This window comes from Phocoena sinus, chromosome 15 (assembly GCF_008692025.1).
Source record: "Phocoena sinus isolate mPhoSin1 chromosome 15, mPhoSin1.pri, whole genome shotgun sequence".
Lineage (NCBI taxonomy): Eukaryota > Metazoa > Chordata > Mammalia > Artiodactyla > Phocoenidae > Phocoena > Phocoena sinus.
Genome location: NC_045777.1, coordinates 30563033 through 30583909, shown reverse-complemented (window position 1 = coordinate 30583909; position 20877 = coordinate 30563033). Strand labels below are relative to the sequence as shown.

The 20877-nt window shown below is 37.9% G+C and overlaps 1 protein-coding gene across 2 annotated transcripts in view; it reads left to right on the top strand.

The window, feature by feature from the left end:
* RNF24 (ring finger protein 24) overlaps positions 1-20877 on the top strand; it is a 142478-nt gene that overhangs the window by 26869 nt on the left and 94732 nt on the right. The window contains exon 1 of one of the 2 annotated variants that reach the window (XM_032603803.1): positions 2398-3341. The exons of the other annotated variant lie outside the window; for it this stretch is intronic. The gene's annotated coding sequence lies outside the window, so the exon portion shown is untranslated. Of the gene's footprint in view, positions 1-2397; positions 3342-20877 lie in introns of those variants that run through there. 2 annotated transcript variants of the gene reach the window in all.

Sequence of the window (20877 nt, the reverse complement as noted above, 5' to 3'; positions counted from 1 at the left end):
AAGGAAACAATCCCATTTACCATCACAACAAAAAGAATAAAATACCTAGGAATAACCCTGCCTAAAGAGGCGAAAGACTTGTACTCAGAAAACTATAAAACACTGATGAGGGCTTCCCTGGTGGCGCAGTGGTTAAGAATCCACCTGCCAATGAAGGAGACACAGGTTCGAGCCCTGGTCCAGGAGGATCCCACATGCCACGGAGCAGCTAAGGCCGTGCGCCGCAACTACTGAGCCTGTGCTCTAGAGCCCATGAGCCACAACTACTGAGCCCATGTGCCACAACTATTGAAGCCTGCATGCCTAGAGCCTGTGCTCCCAACAGGAGAAGCCACCACAATGAGAAGCCTGCACACCACAATGAAGAGTAGCCCCTGCTTGCCGCAATCAGACAAAAGCCCACACACAGCAACGAAGACCCAATGCAGCCAAAAATAAAATAAAATTAATTAATTAAAAAAACAACAACAAACACTGATGAAAGAAATGAAAGATTGATGGATAAAGATACCATGTTCTTGGATTGCAAGAATCAATATTGTGAAAATGACTGTACTTCCCAAAACAATCTACAGATTCAATGCAATCCCTATCAAACTACCAATCACATTCTTCACAGAATTAGAACAAAAAATTTTACAATTTGTATGGAAACACAAAAGACCCTGAAGAGCCAAAGCAATCTTGACAAAGAAAAATGGAGTTGGAGGAATCAGGCTCCTGACTTCAAACTATACTACAAAGCTACAGTAATCAAGACAGTATGGTACTGGCACAAAAACAAATATAGATCAATGGTACAGGATAGAAAGAGAAACCCATGTACATATGGTCACTTAATTAATTTATGACAAAGGAGGCAAGAACATACAATGGAGAAAAGACAGCTTCGTCAATAAGTGGTGCTGGGAAAACTGGACAGCTACATGTAAAAGAATGAAATTAGAACACTACCTAACACCATACACAAAAACTCCAAATGGATTAAAGACCTTTATATAAGACCAAACACTATAAAACTCTTAGAGGAAAAAATAGGCAGAACACTCTCTGACATAAATCACAGCAAGATCTTTTTTGACCCACCTTCTAGAGTAATGTAAATAAAAACAAAAATAAATGGGACCTAATAAAACTTAAAAACTTTTTCACAGCAAAGGAAACCATAAACAAGATGAAAAGATAACCCTCAGAATGGGAGAAAATATTTGAAATGAAACAACAGACAAAGAATTAATCTCCAAAATATACAAACAGCTCATGCAGCTCAATATCAAAAAAACAATTTAATTAAAAAATGGGTGGAAGACTTAAACAGACATTTCACCAAAGAAGACATACAGATGGCCAAGAGGCACATGAAAAGATGCTCAACATCACTAATTATTAGAGAAATTCAAATCAAAACTACAATGAGGTATCACTTCACACCAGTCAGAATGGCCATTATCAAAAAATCTAGAAACGAGCTTCCCTGGTGGCGCAGTGGTTGAGAGTCCGCCTGCTGATGCAGGGGACACGGGTTCATGCCCCAGTCCGGGAAGATCCCACATTCCACGGAGCGGCTGGGCCCGTGAGCCATGGCTGCTGAGCCTGCACGTCCAGAGCCTGTGCTCCGCAATGGGAGAGGCCACAACAGTGAGAGGCCCGCGTACCACAAAAAAAAAAAAAAAAAATCTAGAAACAATAAATGCTGGAAAAGGTGTGTTGAAAAGGGAACCCTCCTGCACTGTTGGTGGTAGTGTAAATTGATACAACCACTATGGAGAGCAGTGTGGAGGTTCCCTAGAAAACTAAAAATAGAACTACCATATGACCCAGCAATCCCACTACTGGGCATTGACCCTGAGGAAACCGTAATTCAGAAAGAGACATGTACCACAGTGTTCATTGAAGCACTATTTACAATAGACAGGACATGGAACCAACCTAAATGTCCAACGACAGATGAATGGATAGAGAAGATATGGCACATATATACAATAGAATATTACTCAGCCATAAAAAGAAATGAAATTGAGTTATTTGTATTGAGGTGGATGGACCTAGAGTCTGTCATACAGAGTGAAGTAAGTCAGAAAAAGAAAAACAAATACTGTATGCTAACACATATATATGGAACCTAAAAAAAACAAAAAATGGTACTGATGAACCTTGTGGCAGTGCAGGAATAAAGACGTAGACGTAGAGAATGGATTTGAGGACATGGGAGGGGAGGCGCAAGTTGGGGCGAAGTGAGAGTGGCGTGGACATATATATACTACCGAATGTAAAATAGTTAGTGGGAAGCAGCACCATAGCACCGGGAGATCAACTCTATGCTTGTGATGACCTAGAAGGGTGGGATAGGGAGGGAGGCTCAAGAGGGAGGGTATATGGGGATATATGTATGCATATGGCTGATTCACTTTGTTGTACAGCAGAAACTAACACAGTATTGGGAAGCAGTTATACTCCAATAAAGATCTACTAAAAAAAAATAGAAAGAAAGAAAGTCCACTTGCTTTGATCCCTATTCGGAGAACTAAGATCCCACATGCCGCAGGACAACTAAACCTATGCACCACAACTAGGGAGAAGCCCACGCGCTGCAACAAAGAGCCCAAAACAGCCAATCAATCAATCAATCAATATACACTTGTGACCAAGTCTCAAAGATTTGGATCTGAACCAGAGTGGCCCAGGGAAATGTGTCCCAGGCCCAAATTATCCCTGACTCAGGAAAATTTAGACACTAACCCCAATGCTACCCTTGCACCAAAGAACCAATAGACCTTAGTGATGATGAGCACTCACTATATGCTACGCACATCCCCCAGAGACAGTTGTTTTAACTATCCTCATTTTACACATGAGGAAATTTAAACTTGCCTACAGTCTTAGTGGTGGGTGTGGCTAAGCTCAAGTCTGCAGTTAATGCCTCTGCTGTGGCATCTTCAGTGGAGCCCACTTACTGCTGTGGAACCCTCTGAATTACCCTTATTTCCTGGCTGATGAATTTTTAAACCACAAAGACATTATATTCTCTTGTTTTTAAGGCTGAACACTAACAGAATCTTCAATTTTTTATTTGTTAGCTTGTTCTTGTTTTACCACTCTAGAAGTGCTTGTGATTTACTAAACTTCCTTGTTTCAGTTTTAGTACATACAGTTTATATCTTCTAATCTTTCCTCTTCAGGGATTCTGAGCTCCTGTAGGAATTCCGAAAAACTATTACCTTTTCTGGTAATTGAGAATTCACCAGTAAAGTCTTGGAATTAATGTGCTCAACCCAGAACCCTCAAGAATAGGAGGTAACCTATCCAGGTTTATAGAGGACCTTCTTGCCACTTCTCCCAGAGTAAGTTTAATAGCATATAGAGACTGTGCATCTTCCAAAGGGTTAAGGGTTTGAATTAGAGTCACCACAACTCAGCAACTTTTATGCTACAGTTTAGAAAAGGGGGTCCATATGTAGGGGAAATTTAGTGCCTTCTAATAACCTTAGTATACTTGAATTTAGTTATTAAGTTACCTTATCTATAGACAGAACAAATTCATGTCCTTTAATTTAAAAACAAATTAATCTTTCATGACTGCTCCATTAAACAGAGTTGTATTGATTTTTATCTGGTAGCCTGTGCTTTTCCAGAGAGTTATAACTGATTGTTGACTTCTTTTCTGTGGACAGGTATGTTAAATATAACTGACCTAGTCAGACTATTACAGCCAACTCTTCCTTTTATTTAAAGAGTGACTCTTTTCTCCGTCTGTAGGGCCACTGTAGCTCTTTATTTCAGGATGTTTTCTTGGTTTTCACATAGACCCAGCAGTTCCCAAGGCAGGTTTTCAATATTCAGTACTGTTTCCAGAAATGCCATGACATTTTCAGAATAAATAAACCTTGATTAATTTTAATTTAAAAGTCATGGTTTTTTGTCACATATTGTAGAAGACTAAAGAGACATAACTAAATGTGATGTGGGATCTTGAATTGGATCCTAGTAAAGAAAGTGTGAAGTTTAGTTAATAGTATTGTACCAGTGTTGATTTCCCGTTATCGTACTATGGTTGTGTAAGATTTTAACACTGGGGGCACTTACCTGGCAGTCCAGTGGTTAAGACTCCCCGCTTCCACTGCAGGGGGCGCAGGTTCTGTCCCTGGTTAGGGAACTAAGATCCTGCATGCTGCAACAACCTTGGGGCTTTCATATTTGAAATTCTCTTCCTAGGTTCAAGGAAAGGAGGGGGGGAGGCCGCTTCCCTGATGGTCCAGTGGGTAAGGCTCTGTGCTCCCAGCAGGGGGCCCAGGGTTCAGTCCCTGGCCAGAGAACTAAAAGATCCAGCATGCATGCTGCAACTAAGGAGTCCGCATGCAGCAACTAAGACCTGGTGCAGCCAAAATAAATAAATAAATTTTTTTTAAAAAAGGATTTTAACGTTAGGGGAAGTTAGGCAAAGTGTATGTGGGAACTTGTGAACTTTTCTGTAAATCTAAAATTATTTCAAAATTAAAAGTTTTTAAAAATGTATATACGTATATTTTTTTCACTGTTCAAAATTCTTTGGGAATTATAGTACAGTATTGGCCTTTCTTGGGCCTCTCTCTCTAAGCAATAAAGATAACGCTAGATGTATCAGCATGCTCATTGCCCATAGGAAGCAGTCACAGAAATTGTTTCACTTGTGCATTCATTCAAACACTGTCCAGTGCAAATTTAGTAAGGTCCATGGAAGGCAGCAGCAGGCTCTCATGGGAAGAGTAAAGGATTTGGATTCAGACATGGGTTTCAGTCCCTCTTCTACCACTCACTAGTAGTTTCAGTTTAGGCAACCAACTTGACCTTTCTGTGTCTCAGTTTCTTCTGAGTATAATACCTACCCCACAGTGATTATAAGGATTAAATGATATTTATGTATGTGAATGCTAGTCATAGACTCTCTAAAACATTATGTAAAATGTTTATTTTGATTAATATCCTAAAAAATTGTTTTTTTTAATTTTTAAAATTTTTGGCCATACCACGCAGCATGAAGGATCTTAGTTCCCCGTCCAGGGGTCAAACCCACGCCTCCCTCATTGGAAGGTGGAGTCTTAACCACTGGACCACTGGGGAAGTCCCTTTAAAGAATTGTTTGAAGGAGAAAAGATTCCCCAGTTTGGGGGATTATATGTTCAACTGGGTCTCCTGAGGTGATTTTTTCCTAGATTAATTGTATTGCTGCACTGAGTGCAATCAAAATCCATAGGTGATATATTTATAATTGTGCTTATGCTATTTTGAATATTTGATTATTAACAATAAGTTTGAACTTGAATCAATATGACTAAGAAACACAAAGTAGTAAGCTGAACATTATAGTCTGTTTAATATAGAGATTTTACATGCACATTTTTTTTTACTTATTTAAGCCAGTGTCTAACCTTTTTGCTTTGGAAGTCATGACCCTAGGAAGAGCATTTCAAATATGAAAGCCCCCAGGTTGTTAGTTTCCTGAAATTTAAAGCGAAAACCATCAATGGAATCTATGGAGTTATTTTCAAGAGAGACCCTAGAAAGATACAATCTCCAATCCATCAACTATATGGGACCTCTAACCTTGTAGTTTGTTTCCAAAAGTAAACTATTGTATAATGAATTGAAAACAAGGAGCTCAGTGAAAGTATTTAAGTAGTGCTGCCAACTGTCTGTGATGAAATTTTGTTTTTTTATTTTACACCTGAGAGATGTAAAGTTGATTCTAAGTACATATTTCAGATGGTTAAATGCTCTGATTCAGTGTTTGCTGAAGAGCTGCTGTGTGGCTTCAACCAGATCCTAAGTATTCTCCCTGCTGTGCCTACTGTCTGTTGATTTACTCGCTTCTATAAAGCAGCCTCACAGAGATCAATGAAGTTCTTTTTCACAAATCCCAATCTAAAGCCAAGACCAAAAGAAGTCAAAGAAATAGAAGATCCTTTTTTAAAATTATTTATTTATTTATTTATTTATTTATTTATTTATTTTTGGCTCCGTTGGGTCCTTGTTGCTGTGCACAGGCTTTCTCTAGTTGCGGCGAGTGGGGACTACTCTTTGATGTGGTGCACAGGCTTCTCATTGCAGTGGCTTGTCTTGTTGCAGAGCATGGGCTCTAGGCACGTGGGCTTCAGTAGTTGTGGCACATGGGCTCAGTAGTTGTGGTGCGCGGGCTCTAGAGCACAGGCTCAGTAGTTGTGGTGCATGGGCTTAGTTGCTCCGCGGCATGTGGAACCTTCCCAGACCAGGGATCGAACCTGTGTCCCCTGCACTGGCAGGCGAATTCTTAACCACTGCGCCACCAGGGAAGTCCCTAGAAGATCTTCTAGTGAAGTCAGAGATGCTCATCAGTAGTCCTCAAGTGCTTTTTTTTTTTTTTTTTAATTTGGTTGCGCTGGGTCTTAGTTGCGGCAGGCGGGCTCCTTAATTGCGTCTTGTGGGCTCCTTAGTTGTGGCTCTCCAGCTCCTTAGTTGCGGCATGTGGGCTCCTTAGTTGTGGCACACGAACTCTTACTTGCAGCATGCATGTGGGATCTAGTTCCCCAACCAGGGATCGAACCCTTGCCCCTTGCATTGGGAGTGCAGAGTCTTATCCACTGCGCCACCAGGGATGTCTCCTCAAGTGCTTTTTTGAGTAGAGAGAAATATTAAAAAGACTAATTGTTACTGAGTCGATAAAATGAATGAGTGAAATCTCTGTTATCCTCAAAGAATGCATTTTCCAATTCAGTAAAACGTAGTTTATTAGAAATAGATGGAAACTTCTTAACATGGTAAGTGTGTTTGTGTATATGTATGTTGTCTCAAGCTATACACATCCTATTTACTGATAAAACAGCAGTCTCATTAGATTACAAATAAGACAGGAATGTCCATTCTTAATGTTATTTTTAACATTGTTCTAGAGACATTAGACAACTCAGAGAAGAAACAATTTATATATACATAATTGTAAAGGAGGAATTTAAATTATCATTCAATAATTACCTTGTCTAAGCAAATGTTGATTTAAGACAGAGAGCTACAGGATATTTATGAAATATCTAATAATCTTTGCAGAAAATTTTCCTCACCAAATCTATCCAGAAAAGGCCAGGGTTTTCAACCAAGTCTTTTGAATAAGAATGAAGTTTGAAAAAGCCTTACAAATCTTCACAAACAACACAGGGAACCTTTTTTCTATTCCCATTTACAGTTAGATTTTTATTTTATTCTCCTTAATAAGTAATATGTAATATGTGTATTGCTATAAAATATAAAAGGTATCATAAACAAATATTCAGTGAAAAGTCAGTCTCCTCCCAGCCCTGTCAGAGACAATCACTGGTACCAGTTTTTTATGTTCCCTTCCAGAGACTTCTTAGGCATATACAAAACTAGCTTCTCTCTTCATTCTTTTTACATTAATAGTAATATGCCACCTATACTGTTCTGTACCTTGTTTTTGTTTTATTTACTTAGCAATATTATAATGGAAACTGTGCCAAATCAGCACATCCAGAGCATTTTTTTTAACAATTGCAAAATTAGATTATGGTTATATACTATAACTTAACCAGTTGCATATTTAGGTTGCTTTCAACCTGTTGCTATTACAAGCAAGGCTGGAAAGAAGACCTTGGTACATGTGTGTCATTTAAGGTAGGCAGTAGATGGGCCCCTGGGCTGAGCAGCTGGAGTTTGTCAAGCAGAGTAAATTGGAACTTTCTTTTCCCTAGACACTCCAAGGACAAAATTAATGGCAGGAGCTAAGGTCTGCTGGAATAAAGAGATAAGAGGACCACATCTATCACTCCTGAGATCAAGGAAACGTCCCCGACTACACACGCACAAGGCGGCTCCTCAGGGGTCAAAAAGGGAGAGGGCATCATCCCATAATATGTGTGGCCATACTCCATTTAGCCTTTGTGCTGGAATTCATCTTGACAAAACGATGCACATGCATATAGGGAAGGGTCCTAGGGCAGTTCAGATGTGGAAAAGAAGTGAGATAATTGGCCAGAGGAAAACTAAGATCCAGAAGAACTGCCCCTACATAAACGATTTAACCACCTCTTTACTGCATTCCTCCTCATTAGGAAGGATGCCCAAACCCTTTCTCTGGGTGTGTATTCCTGTTTTGCTCCTGCCTTAAATAAGTGAACTGCTTCTCTGTGTGCTCTCCCACATGTTGTGCTGTGCTTCTAATAATAAACTTTGTACCTGTTTTTACAGTTTTTGCCTCCTTGAAACATTCTTGCTTCCAAACAAGGCAAGAGCCAGGGTAACTTTGCTTCTAACCTCTAGCGCCTGGTGGACTAGTGGCTAGGATTTCTGGTTTTTCATCCAGGCTACTAAGGTTCAGTTTCTGGGCAGGGTGCTAAGATCCTGCTTCAAGACTGTTCGTTGCTGTTTCTTCAAGAACACTTTGAGTACACATGTAAGCACATTTGAAAGATAAATTCCTAAATGTGGAATTGCTGGGTCAGTGGGTAAGTCCCTGTATAATTTTGCTAAGTTGTTCTCGTGGAGGCTGACAATTTTACTGATTGACAGTTTCACTGATAATGTGAGAGTGCTTACTCTCACTAATGGGTAATATCAACTTTATGACATATTAGATTTCCGCTTGAATGTGGGCTGCTCTTCAACTTTCTTGTATCCGCCAGGATAGGCTAAGTTATGCCTTAGTCACAAACAACTTCAAAATCTTAGTGGCTTGTAACAAGAAATGTCTCTCCTTTTGGTCAGCTAGGGGCTCTACGCCACATCTCCTTACTCAAAAACTTAGGCTAACATTAAGCTGCCACCATCTTGAACATTGCCAGTTGTCATGGCTAAGGAAAAGAGGGCTCTGGAGAGTCTCACACCATCAATAAATATTGTTTAGCCTGAAAGTAACAAATATTGATTCCCTTTACAACTCATTGACGAGTATTCATTACATGGCCTCACCCACTATAAGAGGGCCAGGAAGTGTAGTCATACATGTGCCTAGATGGAAAGCTGAAGATTTTGACAAACAGCAGCTATGACTAACTACTGTATCTGTATTCTGTCCTGTTAACCTGTCAATTCATGTGGTAATAACACAGGTTTTTCTTTTTTGGAATATTTCTGGCTAGTCTCTCTTTTTCATTTTTCCTATTGAACTAGAATTAGCTTCTATAACCACCCTCCTCTCTCTAGAAAGAGCCAAATTGTTGGTATTTTTTTACTGTGTCTGCATTAAATTTATAGATTTAAGGAAAATTGACAGCTTTGTAATATTGCGTTTCTACAACCAAGAAGCAGATATATCTTTTCAGTTATTCACATCTTCTTTTGTATCTTTCATATATTCTTAATATATATTGTGTATATTTATTAGTATTCTTTTTTTGTTCTTTTAATGGTCTTTATTTTACTATCATCTGTAAATAATAATTTTAATTCCTTCTTTACAATCAGGTTGGTTTTCTTGAAGGAACAGCAAGGATATAAACATTTCTCAAATAACATATCAATTACCCAATCAAAAATTTTTTCAAAATATTTCATATTAAGGATTTTTCTTTTCATGATCCATCTTTATATTAATCCCAATAAATAAATAGATTAACATTACATCAACAGTAAATACTGTTTACTCCAGCACCTAGAAGCACTTAATCAAATTTTTAAGAATTATATTTGTTTTGTGCTCTGCAAGTGTCTATTATGCCCACCTGTACAAGAACCAGGAGATGATAAGCCATTAATGGAGAATAAGATCCGATTCTACCCACTGGCCCATTCGTCAAACTTGAGAGATGTTGAAAATTAAACATTCACACGTAATTAGAGTACGGTTTGAGTAATGTAGGCATTGCTTTCCTATTGCTTTTTGTTTTGTTTTGTTTTGTTTTGGCTGCACCGTGTGACATGCGGGATCTTGGTTCCCCGACCAGGGATCAAATCCATGCCCCCTGCAGTGGAAGTACAGAGTCCTAACCACTGGACTGCCAGGGAATTCCCTCCTATTGCATTTTGATTTGTTGTTTTGTTGGGGGGAAGAATCAGCTTTTTACTAAAGTTAAGCAGGTATTACACCTAAGGTGTATTTCATATTGAGGATGAGAACTGCTCATTGCTTCTTATTTCTTTTCACTACCTTGGTGTAATTATGATGTGAAGTTCAACCTAAGAGTATTTTTCTCCCTTACAACTTGTCTTTCATTTCATCCTCCACCTATCTCAGCATTACCCTGTGCTGTTTTTTCCTACAACCCATACTTTTAAGAGTTCAATTCTTAGGGACCTCCCTGGTGGCTAAGGGGTTAAGAATCCGCCTGCCAATTCAGGGAACACAGTTCGATCCCTGGTCCAGGAAGATCCCACATGCCGCAGAGCAACTAAGCCCATGTGCCACAGCTACTGAGCCTGCACTCCAAAGCCCACGATCCAACAACTTCTGAAGCCCACACACCTAAGAGCCTGTGTGCCACAACAAGAGAAGCCACCACAATGAGAAGCTCATGCACCGCAATGAAGAGTAGCCCCCATTCGCTGGAACTTAGAGAAAGCCTGTGCACAGCAATGAAGACCCAACACAGCCAAAAATAAATTTTTAAAAAGAATTCTTAATCACAAGACTGTGAATTAAATAGAAGTCAATAGTTAAAGGCTAATAAACAGATTATTTGTGAGATTACAGTGCATGTATAGTTGTGTCTGGGATAGAAATCCACAGGGAATACAAGACATCAAATCTGAACCCTTTACCCATCATCAAAGTGAAGTCTCATAAAGATCTTATGGAATAATTCAAATTGAAAATAGAAACTTTATAATTACACAGAAATGGAGGGAAAGTCTTTATGGAGCTGACTATGGCAGAGTAAAAATAGACCCACCAAAATAACAGACATCTGAAATTAAAAATGTTTAAGAAGACAAACTTCAGTTATGATAAACAAACATAGCACCTCAGGCTTGATTTTAGAACTTTGGCAATACCAAAAAAAGAGAAAAGCTGTGTATAGACCCAGAGAAAACAATAGTAATAGAAGAAACAGAAGAAAAAAAAATTGCCAAAGGAATGGAATTATCAATAATAAGGCTGAAAAAATAAAAGACACAAAGACTATTAAAAGGAATTGGTTAGAATTTAAAAACAAAACAAAAACCTAAAGCACTGTGATCAAAAGTATAAAGAAATTTACAACATCCTTAAGAAAAAAAAATGGCATCAAAATAATAGAGCAGTCAGTAAAATTGAAGCTAACTGAGATGGAAAGATCCAGATTAAAATACAAATGGAATAGACAAATAGGTTATAACAAATCCTGTAAACTTAGTTTTTTCTCCTGCAAATCTCCTCTAAATAATTGGGAGGATGGGGGTGGATTCCAAATAGGAGGAAGGCTCAGTAAAAGAATAACTGAAGAAGTTATTGAAGAGAAAAATAGACCTTTGCCTACAGATTGAGATTTTATGGCATACTTATTTTCCAGATTTGGCACTTAAAGACAGTATACCCATATACCTACCTACCAGTTTATTTATTTATTTATTAACATCTTTATTGGAGTATAATTGCTTTACAATGGTGTATTCGTTTCTGCTTTATAACAAAGTGAGTCAGCTATACATATACGTATATCCCCATATCTCCTCCCTTTAAACTGGAAAGGAAGAAATATTCTCTGGAGAATAAAAGATAAGAATGACCTCAGACTTTGCAACTCAAATAGTAGAAGATATTTTAGAGAAATATTTACAAAACACCAGGCAATTATCTTGCCTAGCTGTCTGCCTTTTGAAGATAAAGCATTTTTGAACCGTGATACCTGAGAAGAATTTTCAACAGACAAGTACCAGAGAAAGTTATAAAAGACTGGGAATGCAGAGGAAACTTCTGAAATATAAGTGGTAGAGACTGGAGCACTTTAAAGGAAGTGAGGTAGTGATGCAGGAGTGGTAGCTTAGGTATTCAGGAACAAAACATCTCAGTACAGAAACTCCACCTGAGTTGGCGCATTCCAGGATCTGGGCCTCCACACATACAGAAATGCAACCTTACCTTTACTCAGGGATAACCGAGGCCTAGGAAGATCTTGCTAACAAAAGCTCACAAGACTGCCAATTTATAGATTTGCCATGAGAAATAGAATTTTCAGGTAAACTTGAATGTTGACCAGGGGAGTCATGTGAGGAAAACAGAATTTAAAAGTGTATAACTTTGGTGAATTTAGAGTTAGAATAAACATAAGTGGTTTTTAAAAGTGTTTCTCTGCTACACTTGATGTATTCTTCCTAGTGTAGGGGTGCTTTCCAGGGGACCTAAGTGTTTGACGTTAACTGGCACACACTGGAAACAGCAGGAAATGTATGCTTAATTCTATACATATATAATCTATGCTTCTATATAGATGGACTTGTACTAACACTTTCTCTTTTAAATCCTTTACTACCATTGTCTGTTAGCTTTCATATGCAGCTGTAGATAAATATTGGTCAAATATATCACAGATTTTATTTTTACTTTAAGTTTAAAAGGTATAAAAGGATATATATACACATGTGTGTGTGTATGTGTGTATATATATATATATATATATCTCAAAAGACTCTGTCCTCTCTAGGTTCCTTGTCCCTTACACCAAAAACAGCTCATGTTATCAATTTCAATATCCTTCCAGGGAAAATTTATGCATATTCAAGCAAATGCTTATATTCTTTGGCAGTGAAATATACCAAATCCAACTAATAATAGATGTGTTTACAGTTTTAGTGGCCACTGATATGGTGCAGACCAGTCAGCTATAGGCTGAGCTGCAGAGGCTCCATATCAACCCCTGACTGTTAATACAGACATAGAACCTGCCATCTAATTCTCTCAGGCTCAGGTTATTGCAGTAGGGCCAGGTACTGGCCAGTCCAGTGAGGCCACACTGTAACTCATTAACTGAAACTCAGTCATAGGTCTGAGAGAAAGATCTCTTCTGCAATTAGTTTCTATACTCTAACTGAATAAAACAGGGACGTGTCCTGGTTTTCTCAAACTTACAGTTTGTTCACAAGACCACCTTTGGTTATATTAGAAAATAAAACGATTACATCTTCAAAGCACAGTGTTTTGGCACTGTCCTGTTTGGGCAGGGTCTTGACAGACAAATTGCCAGTTTGCTGTTTTGTTGCCAGAAAGATGATCTCTAGATCAGCTAGTTCAAAATACAAGTTATATTTGGTGATATGTATCTTTTATAATTATTTTAGGTGATATAAAAGTAAAAAGTCACTATAGAAAGTCACTGTGTTCAGTTGACTTGGTGTATTTTTTGCAGCTAGTTTTTCATGGAGTACTTACTGCTCAGAGCTGAGTGTTCTGTGGATGCTTTATTAAGATTTATTTTTATGCAGGCAGGTAGTTGCACCTGCCCTAAAATTTTTTCCAGGTTAGGCTCCAAAAAGTAGTAGCTTTTCTCCATGCCAGGAATAACCAGCTCAGAAAATATAATGGAAAAAAAATCCCAATCATAACAGTAACAAAAATATATACAATAAAACTGGGAATAAACTAAAGAAAAGTATAAAACCTTTATGACTAAAGCTATGTGAATCTACTAAGAACCATAAGGTAAGACTAGAATAAATGAAAAACATATCATGTGCCTGTATATAAAGACCCATTCTCCCTAAAGTAAGCTATAAATTTAATATACTTTCAATCAACTTCCTAACAGGATATTTTTTAAATTGTTTATCTGAAAAAGATTGTGTAAGAATAGGCTTGTAAATATTAAAAAGAAAGAGTAATGATGGAAGTAAATTTTCCTATCATGTATGAATTGTTGGTATGCTAAAGTTATATTAAAACAAAACATTGAGTACTGATTCAGGACATTACGGATAGAAAAAAAAGAACAGACTACAAAATCCAGAAACAGACCCAGGCGTGTATAAAAAGTGACTGTGAAAAAAGTATAATTTTAAAACAGTGGAGAAAGAATTTTATAAATGCTATTGGAACAAATGACTAACCATTTGGGAAAACAGTTTTAGATCTTTTTTCCATGCCATAGATTCAAGATGGCTTAAACATTTAAATTTGAGATGCAAAACCATCTACATATTAAAAAGAAATATGAGTATTTCTGCAATCTGATGCAGGGAAATCAAACATTAGAAACCATAAAGCAGGGGCACAAACTCAGTGCCGACAAGTCAACAGCATCAGGCAGGAAATTGAATCATTTGAGTACACTGGGTAGAAAACAAAATTGTGCAGTCCTCGATTTCTTTTATTTTGGTTTTTTGATAGAGGTAGAAATATTTATATTCGCTGAGAAAATAACAGCATAAGCACAATAAGTGACCACCAACATTTGGTTCAGACTTAGGAAGTGATAAGCAATGGTGAACATAGTGACAAATGAAAGCATGCTGACCTAGGCCCAGGGCTGCACTCAACACTAGTCTGTAAGGTCTCCTCCCAATTGTGCAACACCATGGCAGCTTGGAGGCCCCCAAGGCCACTCAGCACTAAGCAATTGTTGCCATGAAAGAATAAAGCCCAGAGTTACCAGATCTTCTGATCTTTTTCCATGTAAAGCTGGAAAATTGCAAATTTTATGCTAAATCTCTTCAGTTTAAACTATCTCAACACTTAGAACTTTGTATAGGCCAAACAAAACATGTTCACAAGTCAGATTCAACCCATAGGCCTCAAGTTTTTGAAATCCACTGTGTAGTTTTGGTTTTGGTTTCAAGATTATGCTTACGTCTTTAAATGGGTTGGAATGCTTTCCATCTTTCTGTTTGTTCTTTTCTATACTCTGGATCAATTTATATAGCAGAGGAATTAATCTGTACAAATTTAGATGGAGTTCCACTTCGATTGCCATCAGGATCTGCGGGCTTTTTGTGAAGATAGCGTTCTATATTTTCCCAATTTCTTCTTGAACCCGTTTTGGTTATTTATATTCCTATAAAATCGTACATTTAATCTAGATTTAAGTGAATTCTCTTATAGATTTTTTTAAATCTCAGCATATCAATAGTTTTTAGCGCTTTCTCATTCTTAGTGTTTGTTTATAAATTTATTTATTTATTTTTGGCTGCAGTGGGTCTTCGTTGCTGTGCACAGGCTTTCTCTAGTTGCGGCGAGTGGAAGCTACTCTTCACTGCGGTGTGCGGGCTTATTGTGGTGGAGCACAGGCTCTAGGCACGCAACCTTCAGTAGTTGTAGCATGTGGGCTCAGTAGTTGTGGCTCACAGGCTCCAGAGCACAGGCTCAGCAGCTGTGGTACACGGGCCCAGGTGCTCCGCAGCATGTGAGATCTTCCTGGACCAGGGCTCGAACCCACGTCCCCTGCATTGGCAGGTGGACTCTCAACCACTATACCACCAGGGAAGCCCCTCATTCTTAATATTTTGTTGGTTTGTTGGTTGATTTCAATTCCCCTCTGGGTTTTTTGGTTTGTTTTCATTCATATATTTTTGTTTGACCTTTATTAATCCCTTCTTCTGGTTTATTTTGTTTGATTTGTCCTTTTCCTGGCTTCTACAGTGAATTCTTTTTTTCATTTATTTTAGTAATCCATTTTAGATAGATAATACATGTATTGAAGATTATGTATTTTTTTCTCAGCACAAGAATTTTTCCCCCAACTTGATCAATTTCTAAATAGTCTATAATTTGTTTTCCCTGCCTCTTGGACCCAAGTCTTTTCAGATTATCTTTTGAATTTCCTAGTAGTTAGTTTTCTTTATCTTTCTTACTGTTGAGTTAATTTTATTGCATCGCAGTCACATAATGTGGCCTATTTCTACTCTTCTGAATGTTCTTTATGACATTATAAAAAATCAGTTTATCTAAATGTAGATGTTCCAGATTCACTTTAAAAGATACAAAGTTCTAAATATATGCTTATTATCTGGTAATGGTATTGTTTGTATCCTGTCTGTCTCTCTCTTTTTTTGTTTCTTTTTGTGACCAGTTAAACTCTAAGAGAGGTATATTAGGCTCCCACAATGATTATGTTTTTACCAAATTCTGTGTTTCTAATAACCTTTGTTTCTGTATTTTGATGCTATATTAAGCTTTGTGTCTGTTACACTTTATTTAGTTTTATATATGTATATAATTTTTTAATCACTATAAAACATCATTGTCGGGACTTCCCTGGTGGTGCAGTGGTTAAGAATCTGCCTGCCAATGCAGGGGACATGGGTTCGAGCCCTGGCCCAGGAAGATCCCACATGTTGTGGAGCAACTAAGGCTGTGCGCCACAACTACTGAGCCTGTGCTCTAGAGCCCACAAGCCACAACTACTGAGCCACGTGCCACAACTACTGAAGGCTGTGTGCCTAGAGCCCGTGCTCCACAACAAGAGAAGCCACTGCAATGAGAAGCCCACCCCAACAAAGAGTAGCCCCCGCTTGCCTCATCTAGAGAAAGCCCATGCGCAGCAATGAAGATCCAACACAACCAAAAATAAATAGATAACATTAAAAAAAAATCATTGTCCCATATAACTTTTTTTGCCTTCATTTCTACTCTTTTTAAAATTGGCATTCCTACTTTTTCTGATAATATTTGCCAGCTATATTTTTCTTCGTTTTTGTGTTGCCACCTTCATTTAAAAATTTCTTAGAATCATTTTACGTGTTTTCTTATAAACAGCTTATAGCTGATAATTGTATTTATGTAATCTTAGAGTCTCTTTTAATAGGGAGACATTTTTTCTGATAATTAACTTTAGATCTTGTTACTGCCATTTTATTTTATATTTCTTTCATTTGCTCTCTTATGACTACTACCCCTTATTTCCTTTATAGATTTTGTTGAAATGATCGAGTTTTTCTTGCTTCATTTTTCTCCTTCATCCCATTTGTGGCTCACTACATTTTTATTTTAATTTTATTTATTTTTGGCTGCATTGGGTCTTAGTTGCTGTGCGTGGGCTTTCTCTAGTTATGGCAAGCAGGGGCTATTCTTCGTTGCAGTGCATGGACTTCTCATTGCAGTGGTTTCTTGTTGCGGAGCACAGGCTCTAGGTGTGCAGGCTTCAATAGTTGTGGCACACGGTCTCAGTAGTTGTGGCTCACGGGCTCTAGAGTGCTGGCTCAGTAGTTGTGTTGCACGGGCTTAGTTGCTCCACAGTATGTGGGATCTTCCCAGACCAGGGATTGAACCCGTATCCCCTGCATTGGCAGGCAGATGCTTAACCACTGCACTACCAGGGAAGTCCGTGTGGCTTGCTACATTTTAGCACATGTATTTGTTGTTGTTGTTTGATTTTTTTGTTTGTTATTTGTAGATGCTTTTTATAAAGTGAGGAAGTTCCCTTCTATTCCTATATTTCTGGGAGTTCTTATAATGAATGAGTATTGAATCTTGTCAGATGCTTGTTTTTTTCATCAGTTGATATGATCGTGTGATTTTTTTTCCCTCTTTAGCCATTTAATATGGTGGATTATATATATATATATATATATATATATATTTAACATTAAACTAGCTTTGCATCCCTAGAATACACCCTACTTGGTCATGGTGTAAAACTTCTTATATATTGCTGAATTCTACTAGTTAATATTTTGTTAAGAATTTTTGTGTCTGTATTCATGAGACACTGACCTTATCTAGTTTGGCTGTCAGGGTTAACACTAGCTTCAAAAAACGAGTTGAGGGCCTCCCTGGTGACACAGTGGTTAAGAATCCACCTGCCAATGCATGGGACACGGGTTTGAGCCCTAGTCTGGGAAGATCCCACATGCTGTGGAGCAACTAAGCCTGTGCTCCACAACTACTGAGCCCTCGTGCTACAACTGCTGAAGCCCACATGCCTAGAGCCTGTGCTCTGCAACAAGAGAAGCCAACGCGATGAGAAGCACACGCACCACAACGAAGAGTAGCCCCAGTCGCTGCAACTAGAGAAAGCCCGTGTGCAGCAACAAAGACCCAACACAGCCAAAAATAAATAATTTTTTTTTTTTTAATGAGTTGAGAAATGTTCCATTCTATTTTCAGGAAGCGATTGTCAAGAATTGGTGTTTATTCTTCTTTAAACATTTGATAGAATTCTCTGGTAAAATTATCTGGGCCTGGAGCTTTCTTTTTGCTGAACTTTTTAATGCCAAATTAAATTTATTTAATAGTTGTAGAACACACAGTGATTGCCCATAGTCATTCTTTCAGAGTAGGTCTGCTGGCAACATATTCTCTTTGTTTTCCTTCATGTAAGCATGTCTTGATTTTTATTCCTGAAGGATATTTTCATCAGATATAGGATTCTGGGTTGACATTTCTTTTCTTTCAGCACTTGAAAAATGTTGTGTCACTTCCTTCTGGCCTCTATCATTTCTAATGAGAAATCTACTCTTTCAAACTGTTTTTCCACTAAAGATAGTACATATTTGTCTCTGGTTGCTTTCAAGGTGTTTCTTTTTTTTCCTTTAGTTTTAGTAAGTTTGACTGGATGTGTCTTGGTGTAGATTTGGCAGGGGGGTTATTCTGTTTGCTCATCTTCTTGAATTTATACATTTATGTCTTTTGCAAAATTCTGGAAGTTTTTAACCATTTCTTTGAGTACTTTTTCAGCCCTGCCCTCTTTCTCCTCTCCTGGGAATTCAGTGACATGAATGTTAAATTTGTATTATCGTCCCACATGTCCCTGAGGCTCTGTTCATTTTTCCTTCAATCTATTTTCTCTCTTTTGTTCAGATTGAGTAGTTTCTATTATTCTTTAAGGTCACTGACACTTCCCTCTTTCTCTTTCATTCTCTTGCTGAGCCCATCCACTGAGTTTTCTATTTCAGTTATGGTATTTTTCAGTTCTAAAATTTTTGTTTTGTTCTTCTCTGGTCTTCTTTGCTGAGACTATTTTTATTTCAGAGTTTTCTTTTCTCGTCATTGAAGTGTAGTTGATTTACAATATTAGTTTCAGGTGTACAACATAGTGATTCAATAACTTTATAGATTATACTCCATTTAAAGATATTACAAAATACTGACTGTATTTCCCAGTGCTGTATGTTGCTTATTTATTTTATACATAGTACTTTGTGTCTCTTAATTCCATACCCCTATCTTGCTCCTCCCTCCTTTCCCCTCCCCACTGGTAACCACTAGTTTGTTCTCTATATCTGTGAGCCTGTTTCTGTTTTGTTTTATACATTCATTTGTTTTATTTTTTAGATTCCACATATAAGTGATAACATACAGTATTTGTCTTTTTCTGACTTATTTCACTAAGCATAATTCCCTCTAGGTCCATCCATGATACTGCAAATGGCAGAATGTCATTCTTCTTTAATGGCTGAGAAATATTCCAGTGTGTGTGTGTGTGTGTGTGTGTGTGTGTGTATGCCACATTTTCTTTATCCATTCGTGTGTTGATGGACACTTAGGTTGCATTCATATCTTGGCTACTGTAAATAATGCTGTGAACATTGGGGTGCATATATCTTTTCAAATTAGTGTTTTCATTTTCTTTGCTGAGATTTTTCCATGTTTTCATTTGTTTCAAACATGTTTGTAATTGCTTGTTGAAATATCTTTATGATAGCTGCCTTAAAATCTTTGTTAGAAATTCTAACATTTCTGTCATCTCAGTTATGGCAGTTGTTGATTGTTTTTTCATTCAGTCTGTGATCTTTTTAGTTCTTGGTATGATGACTGATTTTCAGTTGAAACCTGGACATTTTGTATATTATGTATAAGTTTCTGGATTTTACTTAAACTTTCTGTGTTACCTGGCTTCCTCTGACACTGCTCTGGCAGTGAAAAAGATAGAGGACCACTTCATTACTGCCAGGCGAGGCTAGAAGTCCAGGTTCTCCCTTCAGCCTTTGTTGACACAGGGGAGTGGGGGAGCTCCTTGTTATTGGCGGGCAGGGTTGGGAGTTCCAGCTCTCCACTGGGCTTTCACTGATACCTCCTTGACTGGGAGAGGTAGGAATGCTTATTGCTGCAGGGTAGTGGTAAATTCCTGATTCTGCACTATACCTCCTCTGTCACAACCTCAGAGGGGAAGGGTTCAGTCACCTTTTTACTGCTGGATAGAGGTGGAACTTCCATATGTGGTCTCCACTGATATTGCAGAGGTGGGTCTTCATTACCACCTGGCAGGATAGAATTTCCAGCTTCCTACTTGGCCTTTTCTGACACTACCCCAGGCTTAGGGCAAGGGTGGAGATCTAGGCTGTCCATTTAGCCTTTGCTGGCATGTGTAGGGGTGGGCCATAGTTCTGGGATGTTTGGAGTAGAGCAGTTACTATCTGAAAGTTTTCTGCCTTCCTAGGATACCCTTTTTGTGGTCCAGTGCCCAGATAGAACAGGTTTATTGGGGCTATATTTGTCTTCACCTGTTCTCATTTCTGGTTTGCCAACTTCTAAAGCTCCAAGTCTGGGATATATGAGACAAAAAGAAATCTCAGAACCCACTACCATGTTGTTCCTTAGGTTTTGAGGTTCTGAGCTAGTGTGCCTTTTTCTCAACATCTTTCAGAGTATTCTCATCAACTTCTCATTGTTTTATATATAATGTCCAAAGTTTTTAATTGTATCTAGATGGAGAAATAGGAAATGTATGTCTACTCTATCTTTCTGCAACCAGTGTGTCTTTTGATGGAAGTATAGGCAGTGACCTCTGATGTCTTCTATTTATTTTTATTAGAACTAACTGAGGTAGTTTATTAGCATGTTTAGAGCAATGCAACTCAGTGATAGCTATTATTACATATATGCAAGTGCAAACATACATAAGTGTATAACATTTTTAATATATAACATATCTGGAATTATGTCTTATCTTTTGTTCCTCAGCTTTCTTTTTTTTCACTTAATAGCTCTTGGAGCTCTGTCTATATCAGAATATATAGACCCACTTCTATATCAGAATATATAGACCCACCTCTTTTTAACAGATGCAT